Source organism: Phodopus roborovskii, unplaced genomic scaffold (assembly GCF_943737965.1).
Source record: "Phodopus roborovskii unplaced genomic scaffold, PHOROB, whole genome shotgun sequence".
NCBI classification, from domain to species: Eukaryota; Metazoa; Chordata; class Mammalia; order Rodentia; family Cricetidae; genus Phodopus; species Phodopus roborovskii.
The window spans coordinates 86,563-92,732 of NW_026125064.1; positions in this window are offsets into that span (position 1 = coordinate 86,563).

A 6,170-nucleotide genomic window follows, 5' to 3' on the forward strand; every position below is an offset into this window, starting at 1 on the left:
CTTTGAGGTTTCCTATGCTCAGGACACTGCCTGGTGTCACAGTTGACTTGCCTGTTTCCACCCCCAATTAAATGTTTCCTTAATGAGTTGCCACGGTCATGGTGTCTTTTCACAGCAATACAACACCTAACCAAGGCAGCTTTGTCAAGACCCCTCCCTTGCAATAGCAGGTGACAGCCAACAGGAAGCTCACCCATCACCTTGGTGAATTACAGAACATGAACGGCTGACCAGGAAAGATGGAGCCAGAACACACTGGTCTTCTATTCTCAGTGTGGGTCTCAGGGGGGTCAAGCAGGAGGGCCATCTCCTCCTTGCTCCCCATGGACCAGGCTGAGGGCCCTGGGAGATCCAAAGGCTCTGGGATGCATTTGAGATGAAGCAGAGAGGAGATGGGAGCCAGGTGTTGGTACTTGACCAGGAAAGACAGAGCAGGGAGTTTTCCATGAGATTCCTAGGAGAAAGCCAGCATTTGGGGGACCATTGTTTCAACAGTCTGGTGGGTTCAGGGAGTAGGGATTCTCTTCAATAAAAGCAACTTCATCTTTGCCAGGCCTGCTACAACACCAACGCCTGTGTGTGGAGGTCAAAGGATGACCAGGCATTGAACTCAGGTAATAATATTTTACCTGGTGAGTCATCTTGTCACCTTATTGTCAATTTCTGTTGCTTTCCAAGTGTTTGCCTGGTTTTAACAATACCCTGACATAGGACGACAGGTGAAAGTATATGACGTGTCCTTCTTTGATCCCTGCACATACACACACATACACAACATGCAGTCTTCTCCCTACAGCCAGAATGGGTCTTCAGGGACATCAGGCAAGAACCGATGCTGGCAGGCTCCGCCTTCTTCACACACGCTGATTCATAGGAGACATGCTTCAGCAAATGTGGGCCGCCTTACCCTCATGCCTGCACACCTTTGTTCCACTGTGGGCATCCCATACCTGGGTTTGTTCCAACTGGCTGGTGCTTCCCGCCTGGCTTTCAATGCTGCAGTGACTCACCAGGCTGGTTTGTCCTCTCCCATTTACCAAACGACTATGCAGTCTAACTTCCTGCAAGCACAATTCCTCAGAGTGTTTGGGCACTTCTTACTTGGCGGAATCGATAAAACTGCCACTCATACAGGTTTAATTAACATGCACTTGGCCCATACAATATGACAGGCACAAAGAACTAATTGCCTTTCCTAATGAGGTCGGGCATAATTTCACATGTTTATTGGCTGTTAGTATTTATCTGTTTTGCCAGTTTCTCTCTTTGATGACCATTTCCTGTTGGAAGGAATTGAAGGCATTCTGTATTTATTAAGAAATTAGCCCTTTGGTTCTGCATGCTTTTCAGTTTGCCCTTATCTTCTGCTGCTTTGCCCATGGGAATTTTTAATTTTTTTTTTATGTAATTAAACTTGTGTATATCTTTCTTTTCATGTTTCTGTGGCTTGGGTCATATTTTAAAAGATCTTTCCCACTCCAATATTGTAAAGATAAGCACTCATTGGCACTCTTCCTGAGACATGAAGTATGAAACCCAACTACATCATGGAACCCCCTTTGCACCTGACAGCTAATTGCAACTGTCGGTTTTATGGGATCTGGAATTGCCTGGGATATGGCCCTCTGGATGTTTCTTGGGGGATTATCTTAGCTAGGTTTAAGTGAGGTGGGAATATGCACCGACTATGAGTGGCAGCATCTCCTAGGCTGAGATCCTGGACTGTATTAAAATGAGCAAGTGAATAGGGCACATGTATTCATCTCCCTCTGCTTCCTGTTAGTGGCATATGGCAAATGTTAGTGCCTTACTCAGCCACCATGACCTCTCTGCCATGTTGGACTGCACCCTGGAACCGTGAACCCAAACAACCCTCCTCTCTTAAGTTGCTTTTGCCGGGGTGTCTTATCATAGCAACAGAAGTAACCAAGGCAACACCTCTCCACAGACCTCCAGCCTCCTAAGCTTGAGTGTGAAGAGCAGTAGGTCTTGCTTCCTGACGGCAGTTGGGCACAAGCCCCTGGGTCAGTTGTTTAGCCCACAGGTTTCTCCCACCTGTGCACAGCCTGGCTTCCTTCCTGGCCTTGCAGCTTCTTTGTTATAAACCTCGTATTCTGTTCTCAGATGAATTCCAGAGTGGGGCTAACTTATACGGCACCTTTGTAGCTGTGATCAACACTAGACATACAACTAAAATTCCAGAGAGGAAGGGGGAGGGGAAACTTGCCACCCTGGTGTGGGGGGGGGGAGGAAGGGGGAGAAGAAGAGTGGGGGGGCGGGGAGAGCACACATTTGTCCCAAAGTCTCATGTGTGTCTCATAATGTAAAATACAAACTTAGTAAGTCTCCATAGACTTAAATTCCAATACACGAAAAGTCTAAAACCCTTTAACTATGAGCTCCTCTAAAATAAAAATCAAGTTACAAATTTTCAACATATACAGGCACAGAATAAACTTAATTTTCTAAAAGGGAAGAACCAGGAGATAAGTATCAATGAGATCAGAATGAAACAAAAATCCTCAAGGGAAAATAACAAACTTTGTCTTCTACTTGTAATCAACTGGGCTCCAAAGGGTGTGATTGTTGTTGCCGGATATTTAATCACAATGTGAACCCTGAGATTGTGTTATTTACTGGAAAAACTTGTTTCTAGTTGTAGGGTGGCTTAGCCCTAGCTCACATCTTTAATCCAGGAGCTTTCTCCTTGAACATTGTGAACAGGATTAAATAAAGTCGATGAAAGGTCAAGAGGCGGAGTAAGCAAGGAGCTGACAGGAAGTGAACATAGGATTATTAAGAAAAAAGATCATAGAGAGTGAGAGGGAGTCAGGATGGATAGAGAAACACAGAGGAAGTAGAAGGGAGGGACGTTCAGTTTGAGGAGGTTTGTTTGAAAGGTTTCTGGGATATTGGCTGAGGACGAAGGCCTCTCTGAGCTAGGAGGCGTTGATCCCAGCGTCTGGCTCCTGAGCTTTGATTGAGCATTTGTTAAAGACAAGCTTTTCTCTTGAGCACAGGCCAGCTCCACTCCACACCTGACATTTTTTACTTTCTTTCATATTTATTTACTTTTGGTGGACACCGCATGCCCTGGCATCTCCCATATCCTGGGCTCTGGCTCTTACTGCACTGGGGTTTCACCTTTCCGGCTTCCTGCACAGTCATCTCAGGGTTTACAAACATGACACACAATGTTTAGCCTCAATTGCTCTCCACAACCCCCTCAGTCTTGTATCTTTGCCTTCAAAACAAGCACCTCATGGATGGTGATTTTGTGTGTGTGTGTGTGTGTGTGTGTGTGTGCGTGTATGTATGTATGTATATATATATATAATTTTTTAATTCAAATTACAAACAAGCTTGTTTTACATGTCAATCCCAGTTCCCTTACCCTCCCCGCCTCTCCTGTCCCCCATCCCAACCCCTATTCCATCCCCTTTCTGCTCCCCAGGGAGAGTGAGACCTTTCATGGGGGAGTCTTCAAAGTCTGTCATATCATTTGGAGCAGGGCCTAGGCCCTCCCCTATGTGTCTAGGCAGAGAGAGTATCCCTCTGTGTGGAATGGGCTCCCAAAGTCCATTCGTGTACTAGTGATAAATACTGATCCACTACCAGAGAGGCCTCATAGACTGCCCAGTCCTCCTAACTAATACCACATTCAGGTGGTCTGGGTCAGTCTTATGGTGGTTTCTCAGCTATCAGTCTGGTGTCCATGAGCTTCCCCTTGTTCAGGTCAGCTGTTTCTGTGGGTTTCTCCAGCCTGGTTTTTACCCCTTTGCTCATCACTCCTCCCTCTCTGCAACTGGATTCCGGGAGTCCAGCTCAGTGTTTAGCTGTGGGTGTCTGCTTCTGCTTCCATCAGCTACTGGATGAGGGCTCTAGGATGGCATATAAGGTAGTCATTCTAACACTGCAAAGTTCTGCTACCAGCTCCACATTTAGCCCTCCCAGGCCCACAGTCATAATGAGCTTCTGTGTGTTGACTCTGAGGCAGTGGCTTTAAAGACCAGGGAACCCTTTAACTTAAGACTTTCAGAACCCAACAAGACGAAGCTTCTGATGGGTGGTTCTTGCCTTCGAGACAGCCTTCCCAGCACAGGAGGCTTCACCACAACGGCACCAATTTAGCTAGCTGCTTCATAAGCACCAGCACAAACATTACCCTGCCTTGAAATGGTTTCGTGTAGATGAAGCACTTTGCCATGTTCTCCCTTAAACCCACTCGAGCTCTCAGGACACAGGCAAAACGCCGCCAGATTCTTGGCCACAATGGCCCCAGTCCAGTTACTGATATAGTCCTTGTTGCACTAGGAATTTTTCTCAGCTTTACTGACTTCCCGCGGCCTGCTATAATGACCTGTTCTGCTTCCAGCATTCAGTAACTTTTCTAGCCAACAAACCAAATGTTTCCTCATTCCTTCCACAAAGCAGTTCCAAAGGCTTAACAGCCACATGGTCAGGTTTAATGTATCAACAACCCTGCTCTCAGTACAATTAAAAGTAGCCTTCACAAGTCCCAAGACTAGGGGCCTTCACTTTCCTTTGTGCTACCCCAGTGTGCAGAACTTTTCATCCGTTTTGGTGGCTGACTTCCTCCTGTTTCAGTGCTGGTTACTGTTGGGGACTTCTCACTGGGCTTTATCTAAAATTCCTCTGTAGTCACACTGCACTCCAGAAGAGAAGAGGCCTAACCCACTGTGATCTCCCTGCAGGTGTGGTCCCTGTGAGGCCGGCCTACTCTCAGCCCTTGCCAAGCTCCATCCTGGTCATGGTGGTACTATGTGTATTCGGAAACCTGGGCTCACATTGGTGTTCCTGAGGGATGTGGGAGTTTAGGTCCGAAGGCTGTAGGTCTCCTAAAGGGGATTAGTGCCCTTATAAACTGACAGACACCTGTGACCTCGGAATTGATGCTCACACAATGCTATTCTCCAGAACAGTGAAAAAGCAGTGTTTGCTACCCATACAAACACTATTAGCTTAAGCTCTTTTGTCCTAAATCAGAATGCACCAAGACAGAGTCCCACCTCGGCACGTTATTTCCACATCAAAATGGAAAGTGGATGAACAGGGTAATCCCAGCGAAGAAACCCCAGAGGGCACTGTTGCTTTTACTGCCTGACTGCAGAACTCCGTGATCCGAAATATCACTGAATACGACTCAGTGGACTCAGAAAGCCCAAGTGCCCCGTGAACCTTCTGCTCACAGGCTTGCTGGCCTGATTTGGTTCCCAATGTAGTGGGCCTGAGTCTCCCTCCTTGGGGAAGAAAGGCCAGGCAGAGGCAGCCCTTAGCTGACTTCTGGCCACTTGGATCTCAGTGTTCCCCTCCTTCCACTATGGAACCTTGGAGTTTGAGCTGTGCCACAGAAGGCACCTCTATGACCCCAAGAAAAAGCTGGGTTCCAGATTAGCTGAGCCTCCCTGGAAGACTGGACCGCTTACCTGGATGAAACCAGGCCTGTGTTGCCTCCTCTGGAGATGCTTAGAAGCAGGTTTTTTTTGTAGCTGTTTCTATGGGTGGGCCCTGACCTGGCTAGTTTCCTGTCAACTTGATGTAAGCTGGAGTCATCTGAAAGAAGGGAACCTCAATTGAGAGGATACCTCTCTTAAGATTGTGCTATAAGGCAAGCCTGTGGTGTTATCTTTCTCATACAAATAAAGCCTGTCGGGGGTCAGAGAAAGGAGATTGCTACTAGCTAACCATAGAGGTCTGTCCAGACAGATAGGAAGTGAGGTCACTGGGCAGAAACAGGATCTAAGCAGGGGGAAACAGGAAATCAACTCTGCTGAACTGCTTAGGGGGTAAGATGTGTGGTGGCTTCTCTCTGATCTTTCAACATTTCCCTCTATATCTGACTCAGGCCTTTTATTATCTAGACCAATTAAGAACTCCATTTACACAGGTCTGTACGGGCATTTTATTTTCTTAATTAGTGATTGATGAGGGCCCTGCCCATTGTGGATGGAAATATCCCTGGGCTGTTGGTCCTGGGTTGCAGAAGAAAGCAGGCTGAACAAGCCAGTAAGCAACACCTCTCCATGGCCTTGGCATCAACTCCCACCTCCAGGCCCCTGTCCTGACTTCCCTCGTTGATGGACTGTAAACTGAAATAAACCCTTTCCTCCCCAAATTGCTTTGGTCATGGTGTTTGAGCACAGCAATAG